Genomic DNA, 12,927 nt, shown 5'->3' with positions numbered 1-12,927 from the left:
GAAACAAGGCATTCAGCCCAACTGGTCTGTGCAGGCACTTATGCTTCACACGAGTCTCCTCCCATCCGTCTTCAGCTCACCCCATCAGCAAACCTTTCTATTCTTTCCACTCTTGCATTTATCTAACTTCCCCAATAAATACATCCATGCTTCACTTCATGTGGAATCGAGTACCACATTCTTACTACTCTTTGAATAAAGAAGTAGCCCCTGAAATTCCTATTGGATTTATTAGTAACCATCTTATATTGATGGCCTTAAGGCTTTGTCTCCGCAGCGAGTACAAACAGTTCCTCCACATCTGCCCGATCTAACCTCTGTATTATCTTCAAACACCTCTATCAAGTCACCCTCCAGTCTTTTTTCAAGATTAAAGAGTTCCAGCCTGTTCAATCTTTCCTGATAGTTCTGGTATCATCCTTTTCAACCTTTTTCATGCCTTCTCCAGTACCTCTATTAAAAGTGATATGAATTTCCCAGTGATTAACTCAAAGGATCACACACACACAGGTTTCATATGTTATGACTTTTACTGCACAAACAAACTAATATCAACATTGACTCAACATTACTCAATAGGCAAGTAATACCTTTAGCTAGAAAAAAAGACATTTCCCATTAACCAACTGGCACAACTAAAACCCAATGCTATGTTCATGCATTTCACCCACTTTCAGAGAAAATGTAGTCTTCTGTTTAAAGTCTCGGTATCTTCCAGGCTTTAACAGGATTTCTTCTCATTGCCTCACCAGGTTGAATCTTTTTTATAAATGTTTTATTGGGTTTTTGAACAAAGTAGATTTACAGTTATGCACACAGAATAAAATATTTATATATATATATAGAAAAGAAGAGAAAACAAAAACAATAAAAAAAGACTGGTATGATATTGTGCACTAGCTCAACAACAGCAACTCTGTACAGTTAGAAATATTATGTTTAACAAATAAGTAGGCACCTGTTTGTGGGGGGTGGGAAACTGGGGAGGTACATATACATTTGGGTGCTGGAGAAACAATTACATTAGTTATGTCCAATTCAGAGAGGGCAATATGGGAATGGATCTGGTGTCGGTGTTGTTACTTGCTTCTCCCGGATGTTTTCGCTGTCGTTGTCGTTGCGCGTTAACCTCTGCTTCGCCCCGTTCATCCCGTCTTTCGCCTGTATTTTCCTTGCTCCCTGTTACTGTATTTGCCAAGTTTGTTGTTGTTTCCCGTGCTCTCCTTCCGGCTATCATTCCCTTGCCACCCCTTCCCTCTCTGGTTCCCCTCTATTGTTCCCTGTCTCCTCCCTCGAATTCTTGTTAAGTGGGCTCTATGTACCACTTTTAGTTGCATCAGGTTGAGCCTTGCGCACGTGGAGGTGGAGTTGACCCTATGCAGTGCTTCGCTCCAGAGTCCCCACCCTATTTCAATCCCCAGGTCTTCCTCCCATTTCTTTCTTGTTGCGTCCAGTATGGTGTCGGTCCTTTCTACCAGTTGATCATAGTTCCTTTTATCTAGGATGCTTGCGTCCAGTAACTCTTCCAGTAATGTCTGTCATGGCGGTTGTGGATATGTCCTTGTCTCCTTTTGTAGGAAGTTTTTGGGTTGCAGGTACCTTAGCTCATTCCCTCTGGCTAGCTGGAATTTCTTTGTCAGTTCGTCTAGCGTTGTGATCCTGCCGTCCGTGTATAGGTCCCTGACTGTCAGTGTGCCTCTGTCCTGTCCCCACTTTTTAAAGGTGACGTCAGTCAGTGCTGGTGTGAACCCATGGTTGTTGCAGATGGGAGCTTTGTCTGACATTTTGGTCAGGCCAAATTGCTGCGGTAGTTGGTTCCAGGACTGGAGGGTGGTTATCACCACCGGGCTGCTGGAGTGTTTTTTGGGTGGGGCTGGGAGTGCCGCCATGGCGAGGGCCCGGAGAGAGGTCCCCTTGCAGGAGTCATCTTCTGCATGCACCCACTCGGCTTCTGGCTCCTTGATCCATCCTCTTATTCGCTCGGCTGTCGCCGCCCAGTGGTAGAATTGTAGGAGGCCAGCCCACCCGGACTTTGGTTTATGTAAGAACCTCTTTGGTATCCTAGCATTGTCTCCCCCCCCCCCCCCCCCCCCCCCCCCCCCCCTCCCCAATCTTTGCAGGTCCTTTTTTACTTCCTCTGTCAGACTGGTGAGGTTCCATTTGTGGATCCCTTTCCAGTCATGGGCTATTTGGATCCCCAGGTAGCGGAATTTGTGTCAGGCTTGTTTAAACGGCAGTCCCATTAGTGCTGCCCCCCTACTTGTGGGTGTACCTGGAAGATCTCGCTTTTGCTCATGTTGAGTTTGTAGCACGGGAAGGCGCTAAAATCTTTCAGGAGCGTGATGATTCCGTCCATGCTGCTTTGTGGGTCCGAAATGTAGAGGAGCAAGCCATCTACATAGAGTGAGACTGTGCTCTCTGCCACCCCTTCGGATCAACCTTCAGCTTTTTGCTGCTCTGAGAGCAATTGCTAATGGCTCAATTGCTAGAACGAACAGCAGCGAGGACAGTGGGCATCCTTGTCTGGTGCCCCTGTGCAGTTGGAAGTATCGGGAGTTTGTGTTGTTGGTCTGTACGCTCGCCATGGGAGTGTTATATAGGAGCTTTTCTCAGGAGGTGAACCCTGTTCCAAGCCCAAACCGCTCCTGTACCTCTATGAGGTACTTCCATTCAACCCTATTGAAGGCCTTTTCGGCGTCCAGGGAGACGATCACCTCTGGTATTCTCTTCCCCGATGGGGTCATTATCACATTCAGCAAGCGCCTGATGTTCGAGGTTAGCTGTCTACCTTTGACAAAGCTCATCTGGTCCTCTGCGACCACCTCTGGTACACAGTCTGCTTGCCTTTTGGCTAGGATTTTGGCCAGTATTTTGGCATCTGCGTTCAGCAGTGAGATAAGTCTGTATGACCCACATTCCGTTGGGTCTTTATCTTTCTTAGGTATCAGCGAGATTGAGGCCTGTGCTAGCGTGGGTGGCAACGTGCCCCTAGCCAGTGAGTCTGTGAACATCTCCCGCTTGTGTGGGGCCAGTGCTGTTGCAAATTTTTTGTAGAAGTCCGCCGGGAACCCGTCTGGTCCCGGCACCTTCCCCGCCTGCATGGAGCTAATGCTGTCCATGATCTCTCCCAGTGCTAGTGGTGCTTCCAGGCCCCGTTTTCTGCCCTCTCCCACGACTGGTATGTCCAGTCCATCAAGGAACCATTTCATCCTGGACTCCCCCGTTGGGGCTCTGAGGTGTACAGCCTTTGGTAAAAGGCCTTGAAGGTTTTGTTGATCTTTTCTGGTTCTGTTTCTAATGTGCCTCTGGTATCCCTGATTTGTGCAATTTCTCTGTGGCTGCCTGCTTTCTCAGCTGGTGTCAGGTTGAATCTTCTAATGTCCATTTAAACAAAATCTCCTTCACTCAATCTTCTGAACATACTTGAATGAACTTATAGTACCAAGGCACACTCAGCAATCCTTGGTCTTTAATAAAGGAGTTAGGCAATAAATTAACAACAGAACCTCCAAGGTTATAATATCTGGATTATCACCTGAGGTGTGGGCAAATGGCATAAGACCAATAAATTTAGAGGGATAAGTATGTGACTCAAAGACTGGTGTGGGAGAAGTGGGTTTTGGTCCACGTGGCATCAGTACTGGGGCAAGTGGTGGATTTATTATTGGGACGGCCTTTTTCTGAACCATGCTGGGACCAGTGTTCTTACAAACTTCATTAGTAGGGAAGAAGAGAGGTCTTTAAACTAAGTTAGGGAAGGGGTGGTTCTGAAGAGGGAATGCATAGTCCTAAAAAGCCAACGAATGCAGCAGCATTGCAAGGCAGTTATTTAGATAATGATACCGAGAGTGTAACAGGAAGGGACAGAGTGCAAACGTAAAAAACATCAGCAAATAAGGTCAAAGAAGAAAAAATTGTACAAAGGCAAAATCAATCTTTACCTAAAAGCACGTAGGATGCGCCGTAAAATAAACAAATTGATGGCATAAATTGAGGTTAATAGATATGAGGTTAATAGATATGTTAGGCAATTTCAGAAACATGGTTACAGGGAGATAAAAGCTGGGGACTAAATATTCAGGAGGATGTCAATTTTTGTAAATGCAGGCAGGAAGGAAAGGGTTGTTAGTACTGGAAGGAATAAGTTCGATAGCAAGAAATGATCTTGGATCGGATGATGTGGAATCCATATGGATGGAGGTAAGAAATTACATGGGGATGAAGACAGTGGTGGGAGTAGTCCATGGGCTCCCTACAAGTAGCTATATTGTAGGACAGAGAATAAATCAGGAGACAATGAGGACATGCAAAAAAGGCAGCACATAAATCATGTGTCACTTTAATCTTCATGTGGATTGGGAAAATCAAATTGGAAGCGGTAGCCATGAGGAAGACTTCATAGAGTGTATTTAGGATAATTTCCGAGAATAAGATGTTGTGGATCCAACCAGGGAACAGGCTATTTTGGATCTAGTAATGTGTAAGGAGGCAGTTTTAATAAGTAATCTCAGAGTAAAAGATCCCCGAGGAAACAGTGACTGCAACATGGTAGAATTTAACATTCAGTTTAAGAGTGAGAAACTTAAGTCAGAAACAATTGTACTCACCTTAAATAAGGGTAAATTTAAAGAAATGGGGCAGAGTTGGCTGGAGTGGACAGGGAAAGGTGTTTAGAAGACAAGTCAATTGATGAACATTCCAAAAATACTAAATAATCAAGAGGCAAAAGTGGGGGAAGGAAATAAATGGAATAATTTTCACCAGAGAAAAAGTACTAGGGAAACTAATGGGGCTAAAGGCCAATAGTTCCCCTGGACCTGATGGTTGCATCCTAGGATATTAAAGGAAGTAGCTGCGGAGATGGTGGATGCACTGGGAGTAATCTTTCAAGAGTCATTGAATTCGGGAAACGACCCTGAAGACTGGAAAAATGCCAATGTGACACACATGTTCAGAAAAAGGGAGAGAGAAAAGAAGCAGGTAACTACAGATCAGTTAGCTTAGCATCTGTCATTGGGAAAATGTCAGAGTCCATTGTAAAGGATGTAATAGCAGAGCATTTAGACATATGTAATATAATCAAGCGGAGTCAGCAAACCTTCACAAAGGGAAATCATGGCTAATTTATTAGAATTCTTTGAGGTAAGGCAGCACGGTGGCTCAGTGGTTCGCACAACAGCTTCATGGTGCTGAGGCCCCAGGTTCGATCCCGACCCTGGGTCACTGTCCATGTGGAGTTTGCACATTCTCCTCTTGTTTGCGTGGTTTTCGCCCCCACAACCCAAAGATGTGCAGGGTAGGTGGATTGGCCATGCTAACTTGCCCTTTAATTGGAAAAAAGGAATTGGCTACTCTAAATTTAAAAAAAAACTCTTTGAGGTGTTCATGATCAGCATAGATGAAGGGGAATGAGTATTTTTTTAAATTTAAAGTGCCCAATTCTTTTTTTCCAATTAAGGGGCAATTTAGCGTGGCCAATTCACCTACCCTGCACATCTTTGGGTTGTGGGTGTGAGATCCACGCAAACATGGGGAGAATGTGCAAACTCCACACGGACAATGACCCAGAGCCGGGATTAAATCCGGGTCCTCAGCGCCATGAGACTGCAGTGCTAACCACTGCGCCATGGTGCCACCCCTAAAGGGGAACTAGTAGATGTAATAATAGATTTTCAAGAACTGTTCGATACGGCATCGGCTACTTAACACGATAAAAGCCCATGGTGTTTGGTATAGTATATTAGCATGGATAGAGTGCTGGCTAACTAATAGAAGACAGAAAGTTGGGACAAGAGGGGTGTTATGTATAATTATATTGAGTCTTAGTCACTATAGTAAGCACTGCGTATTAATGTACACATGCCTTCTCCAGGCACAGGGGCCAGGGAGGGGGGTGGTTACCATTTCGGGTGGCAACTACCCATTTTAGGTATCTGGGAGTGCAGGTGGCTTGGGACTAGGCTCGGCTCCGTAAGTCCAACTTTACAAGTCTGGTGGGTAGGGTCAAATCGGATTTACTGACGTGGGGTAGCCTTCCACTATCATTGGAAGGCCAGGTGCAGGCAGTTAAGGTGAACAGTGTGCCGTGGATTTTATTTTTATTTCGGGGCCTACCAATTTTTTTGCCAAAATCATCTATTATGGGGGTGGATAGTTTGGTCTTATCATTTGTGTGGGCAGGTAAGGTGGCAATGATTAAGAGGGCGGTACTTCAGACACAGTGGCGTGCAGAGGGGGGGGGCCGACGGTGCGTTGGCCCCGGGCATCCATTGGATGGGGGCATCAATCAGAGGCTATTGCTTTCCCCAATGCCACCCAGATGCCTAAATGTTTCCACCTGAATTTAACAAATTGTTTTGCTAAGGGGGGGGGGGGGGGGGGGGGGGGGGCGTCACAATCAAATCCAGTGACTACCGACATGTACCTTGTGTCAGGGTGAGGTGACTGCGCTCCCAGACTCCCTCGCGGTGGGGAAACCGCTCTATCTGCCGCGCGGGCGGGCGGCCCGGGACTGCGCATGTCCAAGGGAGGGGGAGCTCCTCACATGCAGGGAAAGGCCCCGTCCCCTGATCTGCGTGCTGAGATGTTGACCAATGAAAAAAGATTGAGGACCGGAGGGACTGTGGTTCTCCAGCCAATCAGAGCGCGGGCTTTGTGTGAGTGATAATTGAGCTTTCACACCGACGGAATCTTCCTCCTGTCTCCAACATCTGTGAGTAAAACACTTTCTTTTCTCCCCCTTTCCATTTCTTTTTTCATTCTGACCATCAATTGGTCACTAGCAGCAACTGAAGGGAAAGGAAGTGAATCCAGGGAGGGTTCAGATTCTGGAAAGCTTGGCCCAGGTCTCTCTCTTAAAAATATTGACATCCTTTGCTCCCTCAGTTTGACACATGAAATGAAATGAAAATCGCTTATTGTCAGGGGCTGTTCAGCACAGGGCTACATTGCTGGCTTTGAAAGCAGACCAAGGCAAGCCAGCAGCACGATTCGATTCCTGTAACAGCCTCCCCAAACAGGCGCTGGAATGTGGCGAATGCGGAATGTGACAATAAGCGATTTTCATTTCATAAGTAGGCTTCAAATGAAGTTACTGTGAAAAGCCCCTAGTATTGACCAGGACACGGGGGTAACTCCCCTGCTCTTCTTCAAAATAGTGGCTGTGGGATCTTCAACATCCACCTAATAGGGACAGACAGAGCCTCAGTTTAACAACTTATTTGAAAGAAGGCTGTTCTGACAGTGAAGCACTCCCTCAGTTCTGAGTGTGATTAGGGATTCAGTCATTCACCCCAACTGCTGACACACCAGCGAGTTCACTCTGGGGAGAGGCTGTTCACCTGCTCTGTGTGTGGGAAGAGATTCTCTCAATTAACCAACCTGCTGACACACCAGAGAGTTCACTCCGGGAAGAGGCCGTTCACCTGCAGTGTGTGTGGGAGGGGATTCACTCAGCCATCCATCCTGCTGAGACATCAGTGAGTTCATACAGGTGAGAAGCCATTGACCTGCCCTCTGTGTGGTAAGGGATTCAGTCATTCATCCCAACTGCTGAGACACCAGCGAGTTCACACTGGGGAGAGACCATTCACTGCTCTCTGCACACAGCGGTTTAGAACATCATCTACATTGAAATGAAAATCACTTATTGTCACAAGTAGGCTTCACTGAAGTTACTGTGAAAAGCCCCTAGTCGCCACATTCCGGCGCCTGTTCAGGAGGCTGGTACGGGAAGTTATATTCAAAATGTTTTCCTTTCTCATAATATTTCTCAGTATATTAGGCCTTATACTTGAGTCTTTGGGGCATACAATCAAGATTTGCCCCGGGCATCACCAGACCTCTGCACGCCACTGTTCAGACACGGCAACAGTGGGGCACCTGGCCCTTCCAAACCTGTTATACTATTACTGGGCAGTGAATGCTGAGAAGGTTCGGGGCTGGATTAGGGAGATGGAGTAGGGAGATGGAGGCAATGTGGGTGAAGATGGAGACAGGCTCTTGTAAGGGGTCGGAATTGCGGGCGCTGGCAATGGCGCTGCTCCCGTTTGCCCAAGGGAAGTATTTAGGGAGTCCAGTGGTGGTGGCCACACTGAAAATATGGAGGGAATTTCAGCAGCGCTTTAGGTTGGGGACAAGGTCAAAGTTGATGCCGATCCAAGGGAACCATGGGTTTGAGCCAGCGAGGATGGATGCGTGGTTTCGGGAATGGGAGGAGCGAGGGGTGGTGGAAATGAAGGACTTGTTTTTAGAAGGGCGGTTTGCAAGTTTTGAGGAGCAGGGGGAGAAGTTTGGGATCCGGGGGGGGGGGGAGGTTTGCAGGTGCGGCTTTCGCAAAAGAGGTTTTTGTTGGAGGGGGGGGTGTCGGTGATGGGGCTGGAGGGTTGATCATCTTGCGATCTATGGGGAAGATATGGCATCTCTGGCGGGGGTTAAGGCCAAGTTGGAGGAGGGGGTGGGGATGGCGCTGCAGGGAGGTATTGTGGTGTTAGGTGCTGCAGAGGGTGAATTCTTCAACCTCATAGGCGAAGCTGGGGTTGATACAGCTAAAGGTAGTAAATGGAGTGCCCCTGATGAAGTCGAGGTAAGTTGTTTGTATGAGGGAATGAAAGATATTTGTGAGTGAAATGGAAGGGGCCCAGCCAATCACGTACATATGCTCTGGTCCTGGAGGAAGTTTGGAGGTCATTCTTCAGCACCATGTAGATTTAAAGCTGTCCCTGGGGCCATATTTGGGGTACCGGACTTGCGGAGTTACAGACAGGAGCGGGGGAGATGTCTTATGATGCCCTTGCCTCATTGGTTGCTCACAGGCAGCTCCTACGAGGTCAGTCTCTTTACCTATATCTCAGTGTGGATTTAATAAAATTCTTGCACTTGGAAAAGGTGAATTTTGCTCTTGGGGGGGCGGCGAATGAGGTGTTCCATAAGGAATGGGATTTGTTTATACTACGTTTCAAGGAGCTGGTTACCTTCAACTGCTAGGGAGGAGGACGGCAGGGGGTAAGGGGCAGGTTTGGAGTTTTTGTTAGGGTGGTAGGGGCAGGTTTGGGGTTTTCTGTTGGTTTTTCTTTGGACTGTTGTGTGCTTTAAATGTTAAAATAAACGTTTTGAATGAAAATACTTTTAAAATATATGTCGTCGCCTGAAAGGAAGTCACACATGTCACTAGCACGGGGAAACAGCAACTTTTAAAATACAGCACTGTTCTTGACAATTCCTGCTTCCTCGCATTAGTTCTCCACAATACACAATACAAGAACTGGCGACGATGACTTTGAACGGCGGTGCTTGGTAGCCACCCAGGAGGGGAAAGAATATTAAAGAAAGTCGGGAAAGAAGAATTTGAAGAAAAGCTCTCGCGTGTGCTTTGGACATAATGAGCAAGGTGAACGCGAGTAGCGATCATCTGCAGGATAATTTAGAGCTGGGGGTGTTTAAAAAGGAAGCTAATGCTCGGGTTATTGCCTTGTTTAAATGGGAAAAGCAAGGTAGCTGCTGAAAACACGTTGCAAAGTGTGCATACAGAAAACCTCCATTTGGAAGAAAATGGTGGGCATTTTGGGCACCGGGGGACACTTATGAAAATGTGAAGCATGGGGCTCCTGTGCTGAGCATTATTTATTTTGCGCAGATAAACGTAAAGGTGCAAGAAGTCCAAGGTGAGTCGTAGAGACATTTATCAACATTATGTTTATGAGGCCAGACAGGTGTGTTGGTGGGGAAGCATTTTGGCGATAGCGACCAAAACATGGTTCAATTTAAATTTTCTATGGACAAAGAAATAGACAGGTTACAAAAAAAGGTTTTGGCTTGGGGGAGAGTAGATTTTAACAAGAGAAAGCAGGATCTGGCCATGGTAGACTGTAAAAAGTTACTTGTGGGGAATTCTACAGCAGAGCAGTGGGGGGGGGGGGGGGGGGGGGGGCGTTAAAGATGAAATGGGGAGGGTACAGACCCAATCTGTTCCCTCTAGGGTAATAGGATGGTTTAACAAATCCAGAGAACCATGGATGACCAGAGACATTCAGGATACGATGAGAAGGAAAAGAGAGGCTTTTAACAAGTATAAGGGGAGGAAGTCTGCGGAGGTATTAGTGGAGTACAGAAAATGCAGGATGGAGCTTAAGAAATCAATTGGGAGAGCAAAGCGGGGATATGAGAAAGCTGGATGACCAGTGAACACACAGAACACAGCAGCCAATCACCAGACAGGACACGACCACTAAGCCAGAGGGCACGAGTTTTCCCGCTCTCTTGGGATCCAGCCCCTGAGACAGTCAGAGCCCGTGAGCAGCAACTAGAACACACACCATGTGGTAGTAAGATAGTCTGGTCAGGTTAGCCTCAGGTCTCTAGTCAACTCAGCATAGTGTCAACCCACAGTTAAAGTATGTATTATAATTAAGATTTCAATAAAATCGAGTTGCATTTCTTCAAGTGTTGGAAGCCTGTCTCTCTCACTACTGCAGTAAACGCAGTCCTCGCAGACCCAGCTTACCCAACACATCATGGTACTAGTGAGTCATGCTTGGGTTTGACGGACCTACCTTGAGATAGTCTGCCTTTGACCAGCGATCAGCCACCCGGTAACATGGACAGCGTCCGCCCTCCCCCGCCGCTCCGCATCGCCGGCAACCTCGGTGCTAACTGGAAGATTTTCAAGCAGAAGTTCCAGCTGTATCTTGAAGCCACCGACCTCGACGCTGCATCGGATGCCAGGAAGATCGCGCTCTTCCTCTCTACAGCCAGGGACCACGCTATCCACATCTTTAACTCCCTCACCTTTGCTGAAGGCGAGGACAAGACAAAGTTTAAAACAGTCCTGCTGAAGTTCGACAGCCACTGTGACATCGAAGTCAATGAGAGCTTTGAACGCTATGTGTTCCAGTAGGGGCTTCAGGGTAAGGATAAACCTTTTCAGTCCTTTTTAACCCATCTCCACATCCTCGCGCAGTCCTGCAACTACAGCTCCACTTCCGATTCCATGATCCGCGACCAGATCGTTTTCGGGGTCGACTCCGATCCCCTTCGCCAGCAGCTCCTTAAAGTTAAGCAGCTCACCCTTACCATCGCCATCGAAACTTGCATCCTCCACGAGCACGCTAACAACCGATACTCCCATATCAAGGGGGCAGAGACGGCGCGGCAAGGCCCCCATGATGCGGAGCGGGTGCAGGCCGTAAAACAGCTCCAGGGCCTGAGTCGGGATGAGGGCGGCCATTTTGCGCGCTTTTCCCGGGCTCCTGTGCATTACCCAACACATCAGGAAGAGGACCAAGGGGGAAATCTGTGGGTGGAGCCAGAGGACATTGGTCGGGTATTGGCCAAATATTTCACATCTGTCTTTACCCAAGAGAATGAAGAGGTGAATATCGAACTCGGGGAGAGAGACTGTGAGGTTCTTGAGCAAATTGTCACAGGGAGTGACAAGGTATTGGAGGTATTAGTGGGCTTAAAAATGGACAAATCTCCAGGTCCGGATGAATTGTGTCCTAAGCCTCTGTGGGAGGAGAATGCCAGGGCTCTGACCCAAATTTTTAATTCCTCTCTAGCCACAGGGGAGGTGCCAGAGGCCTGGTGAACAGCTAATGTGGCCCCACTATTTAAGAAAGATTGTAGAGATAACTCAGGGAATTACAGACCAGTGAGACTCACGTCAGTGGTTGGGAAACTACTGGAGAAGATTCAGAAGGAGAGAATCTATCTTCACTTGGAGAGGCAAGGTTTGATCAGGGATAGTCAGCATAGCTTTGTCAGAGGGAGGTCATGCCTAACATAATTTGAATTTTGTGAGCATGTAACTGAGTGTATAGAAAAGGATAGTGCAGCTGATGTAGTTTACATGGATTTCAGCAAAGCCTTTGGCAAGGTCCCACATGGGAGACTTATTAAGAAGACAAATGCACATGGGATGTAGGGTGATTTGATAAGTTGGATTCATAATTGGCTTAGCGGTAGGAGACAGAGGACGATGATAGACGACTGCTTTAGTGTCTGGAAGCCAGTGTCCAGTGGTGTACCACAGGGATCCGTGCTGGGCCCCCGATTGTTTGTCATTTATATAAATGACAGAGATGACTATGTGGGGAATAGGATCAGTAAGTTTACGGATGACACAAAGGTTGGCCGGGTGGTTAACAGTGAGCAGGGCCGGTGCTAGGAATTGCGGGCCCAATTAGAAGTGATGGCGGGGCCCCTACTCTACAAAAGTAAAAATTTATGTATGTTTATATTTCGTGTTGTATGCTCGTCTTTAACCAAAAAAAAACATTAAATGCTTGATATACTAAAATTTTGAAACTTACTTACCCGGGCGGAAGGATTTGGCGGTGCAGGGCTGAAGGATTTGTCGACGGTAATGCGGTGCGTTCCCCAAAAGTAAAAACTACCCTATAGTTCCTCTTAGAATACAGAAAAGGCTTCAAACGGTAACTCTGTCGCCGCTGGCGCGGGGCCCCCTTAAGGTGTGGGGCCCAATTTGATGAAATTGGTCAAATAGGCTTAAAACCGGCCCTGACAGTGAGGTTGAGTGTCTTGGGTTACAGGAAGATATAGATGGGAAGGTCAAAGGGGCAGACAAGTGGCAGATGGAATTTAACTGTGAAAGATGTATGGTGATACACTTTGGAAAGAGTAATTTAACAAGGAACTATACTATGAAAGGTCTGACACTAGGAAGTTCCGAAGAACAAAGGGACTTTGGTGTGTTTATCCATACAGCTCTGAAGGTAGAAGGGCAGGTTAATAGGGTGGTGACAAAAGGATATGGGACACTCGCTTTTATCAATCGAGGCAGAGACTACAAAAGCAGGGAGGTCGTGATGGAGTTGTATAGAACTTTGGTGAGGCAACAGCTGGAGCACTGTGTGCAGTTCTGGTCGCCACATTATAGAAAGGATTTAATTGCACTGGACGGGTGCAGAG

The 12,927-nt window shown here is 47.1% G+C and overlaps 1 protein-coding gene across 4 annotated transcripts in view; it reads left to right on the top strand.

Moving 5' to 3' along the window:
- Positions 1-12,927, top strand: part of LOC119971502 (L-fucose kinase) — a 393,737-nt gene that overhangs the window by 289,436 nt on the left and 91,374 nt on the right. The window lies entirely within an intron of this gene.

This window comes from Scyliorhinus canicula, chromosome 9 (assembly GCF_902713615.1).
Source record: "Scyliorhinus canicula chromosome 9, sScyCan1.1, whole genome shotgun sequence".
Classification (NCBI taxonomy): domain Eukaryota; kingdom Metazoa; phylum Chordata; class Chondrichthyes; order Carcharhiniformes; family Scyliorhinidae; genus Scyliorhinus; species Scyliorhinus canicula.
The sequence above is the reverse complement of the archived record's forward strand: the minus strand, read 5'-3'. Positions and strand labels throughout refer to the sequence as shown.